The sequence below is a fragment of the Anas platyrhynchos genome, chromosome 3 (assembly GCF_047663525.1).
Source record: "Anas platyrhynchos isolate ZD024472 breed Pekin duck chromosome 3, IASCAAS_PekinDuck_T2T, whole genome shotgun sequence".
NCBI lineage: Eukaryota > Metazoa > Chordata > Aves > Anseriformes > Anatidae > Anas > Anas platyrhynchos.
This window is the reverse complement of record NC_092589.1, coordinates 118,698,846-118,721,163: the sequence shown is the minus strand read 5'-3', so window position 1 is coordinate 118,721,163 and position 22,318 is coordinate 118,698,846. Positions and strand designations below refer to the sequence as shown.

The 22,318-nt window shown below is 45.8% G+C and overlaps 1 protein-coding gene across 20 annotated transcripts in view; it reads left to right on the top strand.

Annotated features, from left to right (window-relative positions):
- The first annotated feature begins 96 nt into the window (after positions 1-96).
- HMBOX1 (homeobox containing 1) overlaps positions 97-22,318 on the top strand; it is a 117,589-nt gene continuing 95,367 nt past the window's right edge. For 8 of the 20 annotated variants that reach the window (XM_072036580.1, XM_072036579.1, XM_072036574.1 and 5 more), the window contains exon 1: positions 98-429. The gene's annotated coding sequence lies outside the window, so the exon portion shown is untranslated. Of the gene's footprint in view, positions 430-581; positions 605-1,100; positions 1,166-3,163; positions 3,318-4,997; positions 5,070-22,318 lie in introns of those variants that run through there. The other 12 variants (XM_072036572.1, XM_072036569.1, XM_072036571.1 and 9 more) reach the window with 7 other exon arrangements.

Genomic DNA, 22,318 nt, shown 5'->3' with positions numbered 1-22,318 from the left:
GCGGCGCGGTTCCCCCCCGTCACCCTAGGGAGGGGGGAACTACAAGTCCCAGGGTCTCCCGGCGGCAGCAGGTGGGAGCCTGGATGTTGATATCAACATGGCGCTTGTCAGACAGACAAAGGCAGTCAGCCTGGTGTGATTGAGCCAAAAAAAAAAAAAAAAGAAAAAAAAAAAAGACAGAAACCGAGAGGAGGAGGAGGAGGAGGGGAGCGAGACGGGGGAGGGGGCTTCTCGTCCCGGGGGGGGGGGCTGGGGAGAAGGGGGCGTCGGCAGCTGAGGGACCCCCCCCCCCCTCTCTCGCTATTGTTCTCCTCCCCCCCCGGTCGTCTCTCCCCTCACGCCGGGGCGGGGGCGGGGGGCGGGGGGGGGCAGCCCCCCGGCGGCTGCCGTTAAATGGTGAGGTGGTGGAGGAGCCGCCGGCACCCGGAGGTGAGTGAGCGGGGAGGGGAGGGGGCGGGCTGTGAGGGGAGGGGGGGGGGGAGTGTGGGGAGGGTGATTTGAGGGGGGGGAGGGGGGGGGTCTCTCCTCCCCCCCCCCCCTTTTTGCTGGTACTGCTTTGCCTGAGGGGGAGCTGCGCTGTGGGGAGAGCGCCTGGTAGTGAGGGGTATGTAGGGGGGGGCTTGGGGTTTTGGGGAGGGGGTCTAAGGGGCTTGGGGGGGGGTCCTGAGGAGGTGGGGGGGGGGTTGTGGGGTTTTTGGGGGGGTTGTGGGGACTTGGGGGGGGTCTTGAGGTGTTTAGGGGCGTCCTAAAGGGGTCTGAAGGGGGGTTCTGAGAACTTGGGGGGGGGGGGTTGCGAGGAGCTGAGGGGGGATCTGAGGGCTTGAGGGGGGGGTCCTGAGGACCTGAGGGGGTCCTAAAGGGGTAGGGGATGAGTAGGGGAAGCCCCCCTTAGCCCTTTCAGCCCCCTCTCAGAGTTGCACCCCGGTTTGTGGGGGGGCTGCTTCGTTTCTCCGACCCCCCCCTCCCTCCCAAGCAGCAGGAAGGTGCCCCCGGCTGGGTAGGCCCCCCCCGGGAAGGGAGGGGAGCTCCTCATTTTATTTTTATTAGTATTTTACACCCCCCCCCCCCTCCCCACCACCACCTTCCCCTCCTTCCCTTCCCTTCCCTTCCCTCCCCCGGGCGTGAGGGAGGACGAACTCGCGGCGGCGGAGTCCCCTCAGACTGGGTGGGTGCTGGCTGCCGCTCGCTTTATTATTATTATTAATTATTTTGGGGGTTGTTTTGGTGCTGTTGGCCGCTGAGTTTGGGGCTGGGCTGCTGCCGCCTCCCAGGCTGCGGTGGGGGCCCTCCTGTCCCCTTCCTTTCCTCTTGTCCCCCCCCCCTTTTTCCTTCTGTCCCCCCTTTCTCCCCTTTGGGGTGCCTGAAGGGGCTCCTTCTTGGGGCTTTTCCAGGGCTTTTGGGGTGGAAAAGGGGCTTCTGGAAGGCCCCCGATTGGGATTTCGATGTCACCCCCCTGGGGGGGGGGGGCTCCAGGGGGTTTTGGGGGGGGAGCTGGGTTGGGTCCGAAGGGCTTTGGCTGCTGGGGAGTTGAATGCCTGGGGAAGGAGGAGGGGGGACCCCGAGGGAAATCGTTCCCCAAATGTGTGCGGAGAGCTTGGGTGGGGTGTCACGGCTTGTTTGTTCGCTACTTCTCGGGAGGAGATGGGGGAGAGGAGCTTTGGTGCTTCTCTGCCTCTGCCCGGGGTCTTTTTTTCCCCCGAAGAACTGCGGCTTCACCCCCAGGACCGGTCAGAGGAAGGGGTAGGGAACCCCGCTGACCCCTTCCCCTCGGTTTTTGGGGTTAAAACAACCCGAGACTTGTGTGTTTGGGGGCGCAGAATACCTCTGCGAGACAGGCTGAGCTGAGTTCTTCAAGCCCAGTTTTGTCTGATGGCTTTTTTTTGAGTTGTTCCAAGAGTGTCTCCTGGTATGTTTGCAGAGCACTTCTTTGCGAGCATTTTTTTTTTCCCCCCTTTGCAATAGGTCTGAGAAAAGCCTCGATCATGTGCGCCGTTTTTTTTTTTCCCGGTCCCTTCTCGTTGGGGACAAAAACTGTTTTTTCTGGGGGTGGGGAGGGAAGAAGGAAGAGGAAATGAAGACTGTGAGCGTGTTTGCCGCTCGTCCGTGGCGTCGGGTTTATCTGAATTTGTTCTCGTGCTCGTGTAACGTTGGGGGGAACAGATGAGTGGCTTTAAGGACGGAATGCCCGTGAACTGAAGCTGGAAGGATTTAAACTTTGTAAGGGAGGCAAGCGTGAAGCTGCTGGCCGGAGCAGATCTGACAGACGCTAGCGACGTGCCCCTGCTCCAAAACCAAACGGGGACGGAGGGAAAGGAAAAAAAAACAGGAAAGGAAAAAAACCAACAAAAACAACCTGCAATTTGCATGGAGGATAGCGTGTAAAATACGTAGTGCTGGAGAAAGGAACGGTGCTGTGCGGACGCTTGGTGGGCTTGCAAAAACCCTGAAGTGCCCGCTCGTGTCCCGTGATGTGACTAGCTCATTTCTGCAGGGCTCATCAGGTACAGGCTCTGCTTCCTTCCTGGGATGGTGCAGCTGGCATTTGATTTCCTCCATGGATGGGAGAGGAGGAGTCCTGTGCAGTTTTTTTCCCCGAGATGATTGCATTTTCTTTGGCCTTGCTGTACCCTGCCTCATTAGTAGGAACTGCATCTATATTTATTTACCATTATACCGCGTCCCTCGGGACGTCGGGTGTAGTTTGGAGTAGGTATATATGGATTTATCACTCTGAAGGGTTGTTTTTTTTTTTTCCTCCCATCATGCTAGGGCCAAATCCTTCAACAGCGGAGATCAAACTTAATTTATTCCTGTGTTTCGCGTCTCCCTTTTTGCCATTTCTCTTCCAAATTGCCAAGAAAACATTTCTGACGTGCAGACGGGGGGAGGGAAGCAGGAGAGAAGTGGGAAACGGGTAGGATATTATAGGGCAGGGATGCGTTTATCTGCGTGCTCTAGGAGCGCTGAGCTCAGTGAAAGAGCAGGGTTTGATATCTGGAAACTGGGCTTTGGGAACGCTCTTGTCCCTTACGTGATTATCCTGTAGCCCCGTGACAGCCACAACTTTTTCTGTAGGGTTGACAGAATTGCTCTGACGAGCCTGGGCATGAGGCTGGGAACAAGGAACTTGTGTTTCCCTCTCTTCCTCCTATCGTTCCTTTAGCACCAGTGCAAGCACCCGAACAGGCATCAGCATTTTTACTCCTGTGTCATCCAACTCGGCTCCGAGCAGGTCTAGACGACATCGTGGTATGCAGCCGGCCAGCTGTGGTGCAGGAATGCTCCCATAGGTGAACCTGCAGGCTTTTCAAAGAGGGGTAAGGAAATCTGCAAGCAGATCCCGGGTGGATGAGGCCTGCTTATCTCTGCACCTACTTTATTGAGCAGTCAGGAGCAATTCCTTTCGATTTTGTTGACCTTTCTAGAAAACGTGTGTCTCTCCAGTAGTGCGAGCAGGTAATTCCGAGGAATTAGGAACCAGAGTTTGCTGCAGAAAGCTTATTTTGGAGGCTGCTGTTTCTTTGTGGGTCTTCATGGTCTCTTTCAAAGGGATATTAAAAGTTTATGGGTGCCCAGTGTTTGGAGAGTTAAATTATTAGGAAGCAGTTACTTTATAGTGAAAATCTGTAAGTTTATGCGAGTGTCTGACGTGTTTTTTCTTGGTATCCGGAGCTGGGAAGATGATGGGGTTGTGGCATTTGCTTTTTGGTTTTGAATTTTATTTATAATAAGCCTGAATTTCCAGAATTGTTCTGTCATTAAGTTTTGGGACTGCGCTTTGTTGAATGTCAGCGAGGCAGCAATGCAGTTTGGGTCTTCAGGGTATGGTGTTTGGGAAGGGAATGGCAAAAACTGATGGAACTAAAACTTGAGAAGTGAAAAATCCTGCACTGTCTCTTTCATAAAAGGCATCTCTGAGGATGTTTGGTTGCGTGTGTTAGAGGATAAACAGATCTGCATGAACTGACAGCACGTTTGACTCTGAAGAAAGCAACTTGTGCTTCACAGCGATTTCTGTGCTGAGCTTTCAGGGGCAGGATGGAATTTCACATGGCAGCTTTGGGATCTGTGGCAAATATTTTTCATCTTCTGCGAAGTTTAGGTTCAGAAATCAAGCGCTTGAAGGGATGCTGTCAACTTCAGGTTCCTACCGCGAAAGAGCGTGCCTTTGTTTCTCCTCCTGATGACTTTATGCAGCTCTGACACTTCTAAAGTCACTGAAGTCGATTTCCCTTCACACTGATTTTAATGGAGCAGGCATTGGATCTGCGTGCAGGTCCTCGTGGGATTGCCCCTTTAATTATACCTATGCTGATAATATTATCTTGTGGATTATCAACGAAGCGAGACCAATGTCATGATTATAGTGGGATTTTTAGGAGATAATGAGGAGAAATAGATTTGAGTTTTGGTTAACTCATATCCCTAAAGCCGTTCTTTATATATTAGATCACTACCAAACTGTAGGTTAGCGTTCAGATATTCCTGTATTGCATAAAGCTCCCTTCTAAAATGCACCAAGATGAGGGCAGCTGGCTGGCCAAGTATACTGAGAGTTTGTGTTTGAACACTCAGCCACGCAAACTGATTGAATGTTAGCTATGAATGCAATTTCCAGCGCGAATGCGAAAGGTAAGTGTTTGGACAAGTGCTTTTAATTTGGGAAACAAAGCGAGCAGGAATAACAGGATATGAAAAGAAAGTGTTATTTTTCATTTCGCAGGTGGCAAGCTAAGGTGCAGAGGGATTAACTTGCTCAGGTTCCTCCATGGAGTCGGCGGCAGAGCTGGGAATCGCTCTGTGATCGGCAGAGTTTGTCAGGGCTCTAATCAGAGTTTTTCTTCCTCCCCCCGTTAATTGGCTCGCTTCCACTTTTTAAAAATAACATCTAGAGATTATTTTTCTTTCTTCCAGTTTCCAACTTTATAGCCCAAAGTGTTTTTTTTTTTTCTTTTTCAGTTGAGCCTTGAAAGTGCAGGGTTGGAAAGCTTCCTCTGAGCAGCACCTCCCTGACATATGATACTATCTCGAAGCAGCCTCTGACAAGTGAACCCTCTCATTGAAATCATGTGAGGAATTTTCTTACTCAACACTGAAGATCTTCTGGGGGAAAGGAGGTTGCAAACTATTAGCTATGTGGTCTTCATTGCGAGCTGGCACAAAAAATGCTCTTATGTATTGAGGCAGTCATGTGGTCCACCGAAAGGAGCTGAGAGTTGCTGCCCAACTGAAAATTTCATCTTGCAACTCTGAAAAACAGCTATTTTTTTGCGTTGTCCCTGCTGAAAAGAGAGCTAGGAGCTTGAGATCTGGTCTTTTTGAAAAGTGGCATTGTTTGGTTTCCTTCCCGCTCACCTGTGACCGTAAAAGCAGGTAGAGAAGCTTCTCTGATAGATAACATTAAAAAAAAAATGGGTATTGTGTTTGGGATGCCTCTGTTCGGTGCCGTTTCGGGTTGACCAAAAAGGTCGTTGTTCATGCAGGCTTCCTGCATAATGTGCTGCTGAGCAAAGTGCTCGTTTCACAGTTATGAAACTGCTGCTATCACAATTACTGCATCGTAAAGCCTAACCTAATCAGAAGTGATCGATTTATGGCCGCAACTTGTGTGGTGCGCTGGTGGAGTCGGGCTCTGATGTTTCAGATTGATTCATTACGGCTGAGCCACTGTCCTTCTCCTTTACTACTCGGCGATAAAATAATACTTTGTACCTTCATTTGTAAATCTTTTAGTGCTTTACAGGGCTATCAGGGTTTTAAAAATAGAGAAACTGAGGCACGAGGGCCAAGTGACTCACTCAAGGTCAGATAGTGAGCAAGTGCCAGTTGTACACAGCTCCCTCTGTTCCCCACCTATTGCACGCTTCCACCTGGGCTATATTAACGCGTTAACCATACACAGGATTTATGGCCTGGTCTTCTAATGTGCTCCGTAAGAACACCTGAGTCAATGGGATGGTTTGAACGCTGATGGGAGGATTTCCCATGTGCCGTTGACTTCTGTGGTTTGACACTTGTCATCTTTGTTTATTCTCTTAAGTTTATTGCTTTAAGAAGGGGGAAAATATCAGACCAGAACCACCGCTGGGATACATCTTCTTGGAAAGCTCCTTTTTCTTGCGTTGCTTTTCTTCTTCTTTAAGAGGAGTTTTTCAGTGTTGGACTTCAGATCTGTCTCAGGGATGCCCACGCACCCTTGCTCCAGTTGTGATTCAGCACTGTGCTAACTGAGACACCAAAAGGTTGAACAATGACTGTTTTGATGTGCCCTTTTTTTTTTTAATTTTACAAATTAAACCAAGTACTCTAGGGCTGGTAACTCTACTTGGCTGTGTGCAGATTTCCCTTTCCCAGTTCTTAATCAAAGCTGCATGCCCAGTCTGAAGTTGGGCTCCTCTTCAAACTGGGAACTGCTGGAGGGGAGCGCTTCTGACCGAGCGTATTCTGCTTTATCTTTCCGGTGCAGGCACCCAGAATGGAGGGAAGGGCAGTTAACTCTTTCTCCTACAGAGTTCCTGCATGAATGTTTGCTTCAGCATTTCACGGTGGTTTTAGTGCCTGAAACGTGCCAGCAAACATAGCCCTTCGTCAGGTTTTACCTACGTACATGCACCAAAAGTCTTCTGCGTGTGACTTGACAGAGACCTAGCCTCCTGTGTGTGTCTGCAGCAAGCTGGCAAGCTCCTGCTTACCTGATGGGATGAGTGGTGTTTTCAGATCTACCCAAGAACCTTGTGCAGCTGGAGGGAAACAGATTTTATTACCTGCTTCATATGTGGAGGGGGCGTTCTTTTGTTCTCTGTAAGCGCAAGGGGTCTATGTAGGCTAGATCAAGTTCATAGGAATCCTATTCACTGCTGCGGTGGTAGATGAGGCATTAATATTGGGCTGAGGAAGTAATTTGCAAGCCAGGCATGCAGAATATATTAATTAATGTTTGGTTCTGAATGCCCCCAGCTGAATCCTGCTTGTGTTGGTTTCCTCCCCGCTTTTTAACTTTGTATTTAAGAAGCCCTGTTTTCTTTTCACTTTCTTAAAACACGCCACTGACCCCTGAGTTGGTCCATAAAACAGCTCCTGCTGCTGAAACAATACTGTGGGCTGTTTTTCAGCGAGCATTGTGAACGGCCAGTTTTATTCTTCTGATAAGCCTATGTCCTATCAATTAGGAAGTGTAGCTTATAGTCATTTCCTGCATTTTGAACTGCCCATTTCTTACGAGCTCTGAAGCAAGCCCTGAATCTGCTTTTTGTTCTTCAGTGGTACTGTAGTACTAATGGAAGCAGAAAGCATTTAGTTAGTTCATAAAATACAAGCGCTGTTTCTCCTTGGATATTTATTCTGACCTTTATTTTGGACACTTTTCTCTGCCATGATCAGATTCTCTGATTACAATGTCAGCTTTCACTAGCAATCTCTTTGTGATTTAACTGGCAGGGCTCTGGAGTTTGAGCAACTGGGATGCAGCAGCTCTGACGTGTAAGTAGCACGCCAGTGTTGAAAAGGAAAGTTCTTCCTGGCAGGGAGCTCTCACTGGGCTCTCATTCCTAGGCTCTGCCATAAGTCTTATTTTATGACCCAGGGCAAACTTCTTGACTTGCCTACGTACCAGCATGCAATATGAATATAATCCTTTCAGGGCTGTTGAGATGTTTTCATGTTTGTAAAGTATTTGAGGATTCTTGGCCGGGTGTTAGTGCGTGCTGCTCTCGATAGCATAAACACGAATACCATAAGTGTATTTACACAGAGGAAGAACGTGTTATTTAAGCTAATGCTAACTTTTTTTCGTGCCACAGATGGGAGAGGTAAGTAGTTCATCACCAGTTTTCTCAGCTAAGTTGTATTATGCATTGTTTCCAGACGCCATGCTCATTTTTTCTCCGGCTGTTTGCATTTCATGGGGGCTCCGTCTGCTCGGTGGAGCAGTGCTGTGTAGCGATAAGAACAGCAATCTGAGAAAGAGGGAACTTGCTGAACTTGAAACTTATTCCTCCCTCTTTAATTTCCTCACCCATAGAAGTAGAATGATGTTAACATATTGGAGGTTCATAAAATTTAAGGCGAGAACAGGCAATTAAATCGCCCTGTCTGATATGTTTTATATGCTTTATATCACAAGTCTTTAAATTTTAATCATTTACTCTGAAACTGAGACCAGTAACTGATGTTTGGCTAAAAACAATTTGAAAGCTTTCCAGCCTCGAGTGTCCGTGATTGGTAATTTCAGCCTCATCACTTCTGGTAGTTTGTGCCATCTCACTGTTAAAAGTAAGTGGCTGATTTCTAATTTGAATTCGTCTAACTTCTGCCGCTGGTTCTTGTTACGACTTTCCTGACAAGATTAGAGCCCTTTAGTATCCCCTACTTTCTTGCCATGGAGGTACTTACACTCTGTAATCGAGTTACTCGATTGATAAGGAAGCAGAGTTGAGCTTTTAAGTCTCACTCTGAGGCATTTTCTCCAGCACTCAGATCATCCGGTGATTCTTCATGGTCTCCATTTATTTTTAACATCGTGGAAACCAAAAATGGTAAATGTTCCAGCCTGCATCTTATCCGTGCTGACTACCGAGGTGCGATGACCTCTTTTGCTCTGCAGCTCTTTAAGAGGTCCGTGGTACCCCTTTTGCATAGGGAAATCCTCTTCGTGAGCCTGCTCTCACATTGAGGCTCTTCCTAGTGAAGTCTGCCCCTTGGTAGCTGTGGTTTGCATTTCTTAGATTATAAATTTGTTTTCAGCTGTGTTTTGTTTTCCTGAGCTGAGTGAAGTCAGATTTTCAGACTCCTTTTGCTGCCCTCTCCGCACAATAATGTGCTGTTCCAATAGTCGTGGTGTCAGTCAGACTTTTATCTGCAGCGATAAAAATGTTGAACTGCATCAGACCTTAAATTTAGTGACAAAAAAAAAAAATTAGCATGATGCAATACCAGGAAGTAGATTAAGAACTGGCTAACTGACAGCTCTCAGAAAGCACCAGTCGATACGGAGCAGCCGAGGTGGATTTCCACTCCAACCAAGGTACGCCCTGTGCCTGTACTGTCCTCTGCTAGCCTACATTTGTAATCTCAGAGAAAGAAGGTAGCCCTTCATCAATATATTTTCCCATTAAAACATGTTGACTGGCACTACTGGTGCCCCTGTTCTCTAATTCTTTGCTGGGATAATCTCATTTTCTGTTGGTTTGCCTGGACTGATGCTCAGCTGACTGCCATAGGGCTCCGGATTTGCTCCATCCCCTTTTTGAGCACTAGCATGACACAAACATCCACCCAGCATGGATCCAGAGTCCCTCGGTTAATAAAGGAGAAAAGCCCTACAAGACTGCAAAAAGCCCTCTTCAGTGCTTGTTTTCTAGCTGATTTAAAATAGTTCCCTCTTAAAGGATTTGCTGGAAATCATCTCCCATTACTGATAATTCGAAGGTAGTTCGTGTGATGAAAATCTGTTGCCCCAATCTAGTGGAGAACTGCTCCCAGTTCTTCCATTAGGAAGTTTCTGGTTTTTAAGGTATTTATATAAACTTCTAGGTCTTCAGTCTTGCGCTTTGGTTGGTAAGAGGAAGATCTTAAGGTGGTTTATTGCTGAATGTCTGCAAGCACAACGCTTTTGGGGAGGCTGTGGTGTATCTGCTGGCAGATTGCACAGCACCGTGGAAGTGAGGACCTTCCTAACCTCTACAAGTGGCTACTTGGGGTGACACTTGTGAATTATCCTTCGGTTCGTTCCACGGGCATAATCCTGATAAATATTTCTGTCAGTCCTCTGGCATACTCAGGTAAATGCTTTTATTCATAGCAACTCACCTTCTCACTTGCTGGCTGTTCCCTTGAATTTCCCTTTTCCTTTCCCAAACTAATTATTTACTCCCTCCATGTAGCAGCAGGAATCAGCAGCGTACGTGGATGTTTTTCTTCTTAGGCAGTATTTATTGTGTTGCTTTTTAGGGTCCTGAAACCAAACCTGCTTTAAATGCCTTTGTCTATGAGAAATGATGTAGTTTAGTGTTTTGTTTTTTGTTTAAGGTAGGTGTTTGAAAGGATTTGCTCCATGAGAAAGTGCCTGTTTTGAAACCTGCAAATTCCAGTCAGATAAAACACAGAGGGGTCAGGCGTGTATCTGAGGTTTGGGACGTCTGCTTCCTTTCTGGCTATCGAGTGGGAAACCTGCCAGAGAGATAGGCTTAGAAAAAAAGATTTGGAAGGGGGAAGAAAGGGAACAGAACCAAGGCAGAGGATTTGGGAGGCTGGAAAAAAGGTACTGTGGAAAAAGGGAAAAAATGCTGTGTCTGCTGCCCGAAATCTGAGGTGTGGCACTGTGGATGTCGAAGACAAATAACACAGGCTCCGAAATGTATGCTGTTTAGTTGGACATAAATATTTCTTACAGTGCGAGCCTCTGAGCTCAGCCAATGGCTTTCCTGCCTCCTAGCTAAATCGGTATCTGATTTTTCTGTTCCTCTGCTGTCTTCTTGCAGGAGTTGTTTATTGACTGAAATTGTTTCCATATGGCTGCAATGTAGAGCTTGATTACATTAAACGTGGCGCTTTCCTGTGGCATTGCAGTGCTATGGGAAGCTCATCTCTTTCCTCTCCTTCCAACCTCCCCTTCCTCTGTAAAAATTTTGGCTTTGGCACGTGTAATTTGTTTAGGTATTACCCCCCCTGCCCCGAGGCTCCTATAACTGGAAAACTGGGATCCAGTTTTTTAGGCCTTCATATTTGATTGCTTACGTGGGTTAAGCCTGCTCATAAATCGCTGATAAAATACTTGAGATGAAGATTAGAGTGACGTGATTGCAGTTGGAGAGCGCTGCCGGAGCTGGGGCCCCAAGGTGCTAAGCACGGTACAAGCACGCAGGCAGGAGATAGCTCTTCACCTCTGCAGAGCTTGCTGCCCATCAAGACATCCATTTAGATTGTGGCTGTTTACCCTGATCGTCAGCTTAAATACAGCTCCAAGGTGTTAAAATTCCTCTGCTCGGACACTCCGGGACCCTGAAGGGCCAAATTCGCCGCTTATCTGGAGCCTGGAAGCTATGCCTAGTTTGCGGAGAACAGATCCAGATCCGTTTAATAGCAAGCGGATGCATCTAGCTTTGATAAGCCTAAAAGTAGATTGTTGGTTAAGTTAGCTCGTAAAACGGCAGTGAAACATCTCCACCCTCTCTTTGCAATTGCATCTGCTCTCTTTTAAACTTGTGTTTGTAACCTGGACTCAAGAATTGTCTTCTTTATACAATTTTTTTTAAATTTTAAATAGGTTAGTTTATATATATTTAAGGTATTTATATAACTGACATCTAATGCGGTGCCTGCACTTCTTGCGGCAGATTTGAACAGAATCTAGGCAGCATATTTGTACCTCCAGGATCTCAAATGAAACCAAACCAGCAGAGTGATGGTGTAGTCACTGCTGGCTGAGCACGTGGAACCAGACAGAAGAAATAGTAAGGCACCTTCTGACAGTGCAGAGCGAATATTTTCCTCATTTCAGTATACCCAGATAAGTCGTCTGTGAACTGAACTAATTCAGATCCCAAATGGTTTTGTAGATGCAGAAATGCTTGTTTCCCTAGCCTAACATAAGGGACAGTGTGGAATGGATTCACTAATACAAAAATCTTTCAGTGGAGGACACAGCAAGGTTCAATGCACTTAATAAAGATAATTCATTTGTTTTCGCTAAATCATTTTTTAAATGCAGACCATGTTTCCGTACCCTCTTTATGCGTCCAGCATGTAAGATGTACCATTCAAGATGATTAAAGCTGTAATATTTAAAAGCTAGCATTTTTCAAATAGTTTTATAAACAACCTGGCTAATGACCAGCAGTCCCGACTGAGATGCAGGTACGCTGTTCTCAGGCGTTTGCCGTGCTGGAGTGTGAAGTTATTTCCAGTCTTCTCAATTCAATTCAGTGTAAAAATGCAGGTTTCAGGGGGAGAAACTCCTCTTTCTCTACAAATAGAGGATCTGGTTGCTTCTTGGGTGGGATAGGGCACGCAGTGTCAGATGTCTGGGGCAGATTGAAGCCACAAGTGATTTCGATGGGCCTCATAATTTGCAAGTGTTTGACTGGCGAGCTGACAGGAGGGCAGTGACCGGGAAGCTGTGGTGGCCATCTCCTCTGCCTCTCTTCTTCCTTGAAGGACTCAGCACCTCACTGCAGCTGGGATATTACAAGTCTTAGAGCTGTGATGAGATGGAGCTGCCTCCCTTCTGCCCACACTGAGGACCCTCGCTTAAGAAAGGTGGATTTAAAGCCTTTGATTCTCCTTTATGTTGTCTGTTTTCTACTTCAGATGGCTCCCTGTCCATCATGCTGGGTTTTGTGGATCCCTTTATCGATGGCTTGTGCACATTGTGAGGAAAGTACTTTTTCTGCCAGGCTGGGGATCCTCCAGCCATGGCAGGATGCCTACAAATCCTGATTTTTCTTGAAGATTTTTTTTACTCCATATTTTGCAAAACAGTGTGGGAAAAGCATTTTTTTTTTTTTTTTTTTTAAATCCTTCATGAAATGCACAGGTTACATGGCAGCAGAAATGAAGTATAAGGAGTGTTTAGTTTCCAGTGTTGCCATCTTCATGCAAAGGAGAAGCAAAAGCTGAAGTGTGACTGTCTCTGACCTTGCCTGTCTTACTTGCACATCAGAGCTGTGTTCTGCCTTTTAGCTTGTGGACAACCAGCTAACAGCAACATAAAGCTTTACCTCTTTAAGCCCTCCAAAGCTGCCATCACGGAGCTCTCCTTTACACTATCAAAATTTTTATTAGTTTACTACTTACTTTTCCTGTCATTTTTCAGACCTATTAAAACAGTGAATTGATGAAGGCTCTCGTGTGTTTTATGTGAGCTCACAGGTCTGAGTGTGGAATAAAACTAGTGCTGAATATCTGTAACTTCCATTGTATTTCAGTGTTTTTTTTTTAGGGGTGAGTCCTTAAAACAAGATATAATGAGTGTTAGAGGCAGGGGTAATGCTCTCTGGTTTTCACGAGGACTGAACTGGAATTATGTTGAGGAAATTTCCTTTTTCAATTAACAGGCAAGCAGAGTTCTAGGTCCTTTCATACTTAATTCTCCGCTATTTGCTTTTTAACACCCTTTTGCTGTCTCCTTTCCAGAAGAGCCACTGAGACTTCCTCCAGCTATTTGATGAGACAATTTCCTATGTGCAGCCTTCCTCCTGCCCTTCGTGGTAGTGGTGGCTTGGACCACCAGCACTTCTGGTCTCCTTGCCTACCCTCAAAGTCCCTAACGCTGGCCTTCTCATTAACAGCATGTGTTAAATGTCCCCCATTTACTGACTGAGCAGAACAATCCTTCAGATTTCTGAGAAGAGACTGCAGGCTCAGGACCATGCTTTCTTTGCAGTACTATCAGCACATTTTGGCTGCAAATGCAATTTTTTTCATAAATATTAAAGGAAGGGGTTATAGGTGGTGACTTCTGAGGTGTGGTTGTGTGGCAGTGCTTTGTCCCAAACCCTCCTGTGTTGTTTCGGGTGAGCTGGGGCTGAGCTCTGTGTGCTTACAGCCCCTGAGGAGAGCCTTGGTCTGTGATGGCAATACCCAGAAAACAGGGGCACCACGATGTTTTCTGCTGCATCTGGTTTCTTTCTGTTGGTCTTTTTCCTTACCAGTTCTTAAACTTTTTGCAGTCACAGTTTCCAATTGAAAGCTTAGATTTTAACTAACTATTTAGCTCACGCCTTAGTCAACCACAGGACAAACTCAATTTAGGTTCCTGAAGCCACCAGGCCAAAAAGCGTGCGTCTCTACCTCACGGCCCTGAGAAAGGTTGTCTTCAAAGGTGGTTTTGCAGTCCATTTGTTGTACCAGAACCAAACAAAATCCATGTGGATCATTGTGTGCCTGTACGTTTATTTTTAGAGTCAGTTGCACTGCATGTGCGGGGGACCAGGCCTGAGGAGGGGCCTTCCCGCCTCAGCACTTCAGTGATGTGTTCAAGTGGGGAAATGAATAGTTTTGTATTGATCAAATCCTTACACTTCTCATCCTGTCCCCCTTTCTCTCCCCCTCCTTGTTTTTGAAAGGTGGACCTTTTGAAGTCTTTTATAGCTCTTACAGACGTGTACCCTGCTGGATTTAACACCATGACTGGCACAAGGGAGGCTTAGAAGCCCAGTTAAACAGGGTTTAACTGGTGTTTTACACGGCAGACTTCTAAATTGTGAGTTCAGTGAGGTTTCTGCTTTTCTGCAGTGCTGCATGGATGTGGTACTTCAAAAAATAAGGGTGTGTGTCTCTGAGGCATCGCTTTAAGCTAGGCCCCGATCTGGGTGCTGGCAGGGCGATGCTAACTTCTGCCCCTGAATAAAGGCAGCTGTGTGGTAGGATTTATGTAAGAGTTGTGAAACACAACAACATGGGGGGTAAGTTCAATTAAAATTGGGTTGGTAAATGAAAGACTGTGCTGGTCACATCAGGAGTTTGCTTCTCTCTCACACCTGTGGATGCTGAGGACAGACTTCCAGAACAGGGCCAGTACCTGGCAGCCTGTGTGCTTGCAAATATCCCCACAGCAGGTTCAAGCTTTCCATATAGCTTTTGCATCACCTCTTTTCCAGTCAAGAGGGGTCTATGCAAGTTAAATCCTTAATAGCCCATTTGCCTGGACAAGTGGCCACCCCAAGCTGTGCCCCTGCAGTCCTTGCCACCTATTTAATGTCCCATGCCTGGAGGCTGGGCAGCCTTCATGAATCGAGGTGCTCTTAGTTCAGATCCTGTTGATCATTATAAATAAATTACAAATTAAATGCCTTTATTTATAAGCTGTCACTTCTTGTCGGTACCTTTTTGATGGGGTATGGTTGCCGTTTGTCATTTCCATACCGTGCAAGCTGTTTACAGTGTATGGCACTTCTAGATCCCATAAAGTTTTTCTTCTTCATGCTCATCATACTGCGCCACAGCTGTCTTCTTGTCTGCCCCCAATACTATTGGATCACACTCTTCCTGTCTCTCCATACTGTGTTTTCTAAAAACTTTTTCTTAAATTCCTATGCGATACTGTTTTCTTGGCTACAGTCATCTTTGTAGGAGAGGTTCAAGTCTTGAACAAGGATATCCATCTTTTCTTTTTTCTCCTAGGCATTTGTTTAATAGCCTCAGTGTTTTGGAGCCCGACAGCCTCACAATTTACCTAAAACATTAGTTTTGTATCAGATATGTGTGGACATACAGCTCAAACACCATACAGCAGTGCCAGTTCTTTAACTGCAGGTGAAGTTTCCCACAGATGAAGTTTCATTGCTGAAAGCACAAGGGTTAATATCTTTCTGCAGATGTTAATCTTTCCTGCTTTTATCTTAATGTATGCATATAAAAACATTTTGGTATCTTTGTCCCTTTGCACTTGAACTAGAAACTGTAGTCTATTTGTGGTGCGTAGTAGGAAAGTGTTTTCTTTTGTACTTTTGGTTTAGCAGTTTCTCTGTAGGGAAAGGAAAATTAAAAGATTGAGACATTTTTCCAGTGAAATACGAAATGAGAGGACAGCAATATCTGAACTTTGCATCATTTCCACTAATAGGAGCAAAGATGACAAAACAGATTGAGCGGTTCCTTCCTCCCTCCGTTTTGGAGAGGGCAAGGGAAAGCCGTAGGCTGAAGGGAATAATCTGCAAATACAACACTGAGTGAAATTTGCATTTCTCCTTGCGTGGAGTTGGGAGCAGTTCTGATACAAACATATTGGAAATGGATTTTCCTAACCTGCAATGAGCAGCGTGCTTGAATTCCGCTGCTGATTTCTGTCCAAAGATTGCTGCTTTACAGCTGTCATTAAAAATTCATGGGGCAACTCGAGATCAAAGCAAATAGACATTCTCCTTACTGTATAAACCTGTTTTTTTTTGTGGAACGTATGCATTGCATCTGTGTATTTTATGTAGGTATTCTTGTCCTAGGAAAGGCAGGCAGCCTTTAGATAGTGCAGCTGGACTCAAGGGATGGGAAAGCAGGCTCGGACCCTCTGATAAATGCTGCTCTCATTCTCTGCTGTCTTTCCTCACCTCCCAGGTAAGTGTAGGTACTTGAGGCTGTTCCAGGAAGGGGATGGTTTGTCTTCTGTGTGTTTGCTCCTTGCTGAGAACAAAGCTGCCCTCACTCTGGGTATTTCAGAAGCGATCTCCTGACAAGTGCCTTCTCTTCATTCATATTTCTTCTCCAAATAACTTCCTCTTCTCTTCTTTCGCACCTTACCACACACTTCAGAGCAACGTGGAAGAAAGCAAGCTGTCAATACTGGAATCTTTTTATCAGATTTTTAGTTTTTATTTTTTCTCTTCTAAATGTGTCAGCTTTGAGACCCAATATTATCCAACAATCTCATGTTTTGCCAGGACCTATGATCTGAGTTTTTCAGTGAAAATCTTGTAGGTGTGAACGCTGATGGCTCCAGTTCAAGAAGGCAGGTACCAAACTTCGCAGTCGTGTGGTTTCTGAAGGGCTGGGGTTGCTTGTAAGGAGGCACTTCTTTGAGATTCGTACGTGCCAGATCTTCCTTGCCTTGTATTCCACTTCTGACCCATCCTAGCTGTCTGTTTTTTTACGTGGTCTGTTGTTTTTGTGCTTGATGGGGTTGGTGTTTGCAAATCCTGGATAGAGTTTAGCCCTGTATGCTGTTACTATAAAGCACCCCTAAAAAGAAGGGGAAAGGAGGGAAGGCGAAAATCTGAAAAGCTACTAGATCTTAATCAGCCTGGTTTAAATAGCAAGCAAAACTACATGGGTGTTTTTCTCCACGTTATGTTTCCTTCGTTCTGCTCTCGCAAAGTTGTTTCTCTGGGGGAAGATTTCAAGCTCCATACGGCTGTGTTCTTGTATTAGTGTCAGGGCACAGGCAGAGATTATTTGTGGGAATATGTACAGTCACATTTCCTGGGGTTACTCCCGTGCTTTCGTGCTCGGTGGAATTAAGGCCTCATTTTGCACTGTTGCTTATCAAGTACTTCATTAATACATACATCTGTATTTACAGACTCATACCTGGGACCTCTTGTGTGTGAGCTTACACCTGGAGTAGAGAAGTCAGCGTAAACGTTGGGGGGTCCTAGGCTCTGTGGGTGATGAGAAGAGTCCCCTTTATAAAAACTTGGAAGAATCTGCAGTAGGGTTCCTACAGAAAGGACACGAAAAAGGGGTTGGCAGAAGGATGCCTGTGATGGCTCGGGGGAGCTCGTGGCCTGCAGGGGATTAGGAGGTGCCCCGGGAAATAACTGCAGCAAACCCAAATGTTTGGGGCTCTGCCTGTGGGCTGGATCCTGACTGTAGATGATGCCTCCCAGCATCGTCTGAGGAGTATAAATTGAAGGGAAACGGTTATTTTTAATCGATATTTTTAGCTAAGAACTTTTACTGAAAGAGTTAATGGCTTTAAGACTGCCACTTACACACGTCTGTGTTAGAGGGATACAGGGTGGCCCAGGGAATTGTTTTGAGAAAACTGGACTGTTTTTTTTCCTCCTGAGAGGAAGAAACGTGATCTTCCCTTTGCCTAAGGCTAAAAGCTGGTGTGGATAGCGTGCAGGCTGGGCAGCATTTCATCCATCCTCTTTGGGTTCACCCGGCTACGCTGGACTCGCCATTCATGAAGGGTTTTGTAGTGCCACCACCTAGGGCTGCAACGAGAACCGAGAGCTTTCTGTGTGCTCTGATGGCTGAAACACAAATCTGAGGGTGTGTAGTCATTTTTCCAAATAGCATCTGATGTCAGATGGGAGTTTTCATTGAGGAATGAGGAGCATTTTTCGTCTGACCCCAGTCAAAAGCAAAGAGAGGTGTGGAACAAGAAGAAATCCTGGTTTTGAGCATCTGCTGTCGTGTTGCTTAGTCATGATTTGGGGGAGAACGGACTTTTTAAATTTTTTCTTCTTTTTTCCTCTCCGAATAGTGGACTCAGATCCAGGCAGCGGAGGGAAAAATTAGTTTTGCTGTTTTTGAAACGTCTGAAAGGAAACTGTCTTAAAGGCAACAATAAATGCTCTGGTAATAACACAGACTAAACTGTACTTAAAACAAGTCTGTATCCATCACTCCGATATACTGAAATAGCAATCTGGTGATTTGATGTCAGGATGATGAATTATAACCTTTTTTATTATTTATTTTAAGGTTTAGTTGCAGACTTTATGGAAAACAAAGTGTGTCTGGCTCGGGTTGTAAGGTTTATTGAACGGCTGGGAGAAACTTTCAGCTTTGGAGCACGAGTGGTGGATTGTGCATATAAATACACAATCACACCAGCGCATTTGCATGTACATGCAATTTATGCTCGTCTCCGTAGGTAATTTACAATGTGCAAAATTGCAGCCGTGTATAAATCACGTTTATTTATACGCGTGGTGGTGGCTGGAGGTCGAGCGAGGGGTGGCACCTTGCTGTGCCTAGCGGAGCTCCTGCACGGGGAGGGACAACTTTACATCGATGGGGAACCAATTCAAGGCCGAGTGACAATATGGTTGAGCAGATTTATTGGAGTGGCTTTGAGGTCTGGTATAATCAAATTCTTGCAGGCAACGCTGATGGAGAACATCCCTGAGACCATCGTGGGTTTGCACTCTTGGGCACTGGTGCTACTGGGACGGCCGCGTTCGAACTTTGGGGTGTGAGAAGGTTGCAAGTTATTTTTCCTTTGGTTTAAAACAGACTTTGCTGTGAAATGGCTCTTGGGTTGGCCAAAGTTCAAGCCATTCATCCTCTTTGTTGGCCAGAGCGGTTGCTGGATAGCGTTGGTGCTCAGCGTTGGCTTGCGGTAGGGTTGACTGCTGATCTTGGTGCCCCGAATCGGCCCGGTACGAAATGGGTACAATAGGAAATCCCATCAGTTGTCTTCTCCTGTTCCTCATCCAGGCAAAAAATTCTTGTCAGAGGGGTAAATCTGCCCTGAAGCTGTTGATGCTGCTTTTGCTGCTCCCTAGATGGGAGTGACCAACTTTGCTTAAAGCTCGGTTTAATCCTTCGTAAACAACTTACTAGACCTGGTGGAGCCTTTTCTATGTCCGGTGTGATCCAAGGCTGACAGCTCCAGCCCCTTCAAATTTGTATTTTTAGGAGGTGCTCTAGTTTCTTTTATTTGTGTATTTCTTCCTAAAGGGGATGGATTGCACTTGTTTGCTTGAATTTCATCTATTTAATGGATTTTCACCCAGTTTGTATCACAGAAATGGTTGTAAATCCAATGCTTCTATTAGTTTTATCTCCATCAAGCATAGAAAGCTGACCAAAAGAAAAGCTTGGGCTCCTCCAGTGCTGCAGGACGGTGTCATTGGGGGCAGGCAATGCCTTCACCTCTGGCTTCTCTCTGTGAAGTTGATGGTGGCTGTATCCCTGTATCTGGGCGCAAATACTCGTAAGCTATTCATCCAAACAGCAAAATGCTGCTTCCCAGGTAGGTGAAGGATCCACGAGGTTCCTCCTGGCCGCTCTCCTGCCCTGATAGACCCGTGCGTGGCTTCAGAGGATGTGTGTTTGTCCCAGCACGTCGATTGTCGGAGCTGGCACTGCGGCGCGGGGATCAATTTAAATCAAAGCGGCTTCAATAGCAGGCAGGAAGCCGTGGGCTGAATAATTGAACTTAGTTTTGTTTTGCACATGTAGTCCTTCGTTATCGTGAAAGAAAAGTTGAGTTGTGCTGGCAACTTTTCCCCTTCCTAACAGGTGTCACAAAAACCTAAGCGATCACCTTGCTTCCTAGGCATTTATTAGGGGTGGGATTAGAAAATAGTTGATTCTCTGCCTGTTTCCCAGCTGGCTCTTGTTTAGAAATCACGTCAAGCACCGTTTGGATGGCAACTGGGATTCAACTGAAAGCGCAGTTTTACTTGGCATTATGGCTATTGCAGTCAGGTCAAAATGCAGTTTTTCTTTTAAAGTAAACTGATTAAACACAGCGAGGCTTGTCTGTGAAAAGGAAATTTCACTTAATTTCTGGTTACCGTGCCCTTCAGAAACAGAGAGCTGGCAGAGCTCATCAGCTTACTTCGGTTTTATTCCTCATTTAAAAGCAAGAAACTGTTTTTCCTGCTGTCTCAATTCCCAACTGGTTCCTCAACTTTGAAAGCGCTGGGCATTGAACTGAGCTAAATAAGCAGAGTTAAAAAGAAAATGTTTGTGCTTTTGTGCTTGCAGGCAAGGAGACGGCTTGAAAGATGGGCTGCCGTTTAATCGGGCACTAGTTCCCCGTGCCCACCAAGTGACTTCCACTAGTTCACTGCCTTGATCTCCCTTTTCCAGTGTAAAACGTTTGCTGTGTACGAATCTTACTCACTCTGTCGATTTATTTCCTGCTGGGAAGTGATGCTAAAGCTTTGATTTCCCATCCTCCCAAGTGGAATCTTCTTGAGGACATCGACGCGAAGTCCTTCGGCTGTTTCATGGTGGGATTCGGTTTGGTTTTCCTCTTCTGCCATCCCCGTTAGTGTTTAGGATGAGTCTCTCTGAATGTTGTCAGAGAGGGGAACTGCTAAATTTGCTTCTCTTGAAGGATATACGTTCACGGCAGGATGCTCGCTCCCTGCCTGCTATTTTAAGCTTGTGTATCTTTTCAGATAATGCTTGCCCTGGCATCATTCATAGTACTCTTAACTTTTAAAGGCTTTAAATGCAAGGTAAACAGACCATCTACGCCTACCAGATCCTTCTTCCAAGCTCACGTGAGCCCTAAAAGATGGCAAAAGTACATCCTGGTACTGAAAGCAGTGGGTCTTGAGAGGATGGCCGAGCTGCAGCACGGAAATGCTAAAGTTGGAATCAGTGCAGAGAATAAGAGAAGAATAAGTTTGAGCTCTGCTGAAGACAAGGCAGGGAAGGTGCCCTGCAATCGCTCGAGCACGAGCTCGGTCTGCAAAGTGAGCGTTCACAACAGATGCAGCTTCTGTGCAGGAGTTAAAAATAAATTGTGAGGAATGGAGGAAAAAAAAAAAGCTGGGAAACAAATCTAGATATCGGTTTATGGCCACTCTGGATTTCTGGGTGTGTTGAGGAGTGAAATTCTCAAATCTTGAAGCAGGAAATGCCTGTACACAGCCATCACAGCTCCCTTTTCTCTCCTTTCAGAACACAAACTTTTCCTACACCTCTGTCTGGCCTGTTTTCCTTCCTAAAATGAGCCAAGCTTTGTCTACTTTTCACAATACCTGGGGAGAAAAATGGTGTTTTGCTCTGTGTGGGGATTTGGAATAGGGTTTTTTCTTTGTTCAGGTAGGGTATTTTAGGACTCAGCCCAGCAATTTAATATTTATAAAGTTTGCCCTCTCTCTTTTTTTTTTTTTTTTTTAAGTGCCTGGGAAAGCAAGAACAGAATGGAAGACAGCTAGCGGGCGTTCAGTATGATCTGGGTTATATCATCTAAAAATGGTCATTTTCATAGCACAGTTTGCTTTTTTTTATTATTATTATTTATAAATGCATAAATTGCAAATGCATAGATTCAGGTAAAACTCTGTTTAGTAAAGCGTAGAGCATTTGGTTTTCATTCCTTCCCTCGTAGTTTGAAGTCAAAAGCACAAAGCATCCAAGGATCAATAGCTTCATGGGTTTATTGGCAACAGCTTCCTTTTTCCTTCATTTTTTTGGGGAGGTGCATGGGTCAGAAATGCCATTTAAGCTCTGACCCCCAAAATGCTGAAGGAGGATAGTTTAATCCTGCTAAATCCACTTTGACTCCAGCGTGGAAAAGCACAAACAGGGTGTGCGTTCTCTAACCAAGACAAGTTGCAGCACTATTTCATCTTCGAAGTCCTGTGGTGTTTTAAACTAAAATGTATTGTAATTGGATCAAAATGACCACGGCAGTTATTAGCTTTGTGCTATTGCCTTAAAATGTTTGCAAATTAAAAACAAAACAACACCAAAACACAAAGAAACTCTTCTACATCGTACTCAAGAGATAATCTTGCTTTTTTTTTTATATACACCAGTAAAAAAGGTAGAAGACCCCAGTGTTTGCTCTTCATTTTTGAGAGCTGTGACTTGTGTAAAATGTCACACATTCAAAGCATCCTCTGAATTCGTGGTAGCAGATCCTTTGCTGTCTCTGTTCCGCTTGCTAAATGGATTTGTGTGATTCTGAGATCCCCTTCCAGGGTGGTCCTGTGGGCAGCCAGGAGCTGGACTCGGGGGTCCTTGTGGGTCCCTTCCAACTGGGGATGCTTCACGTAGGCAACCCTGAAGCAAGCCAGGTTGAACTGGAAGGAGAATCCAGCTTTCGTGAGCCCAAAGATGGGTAGGTGCTAGCAAATGCTTTTGCTGCCCTTCGAAACAGCAGCTTTTCTGTAACGAAGCAGAG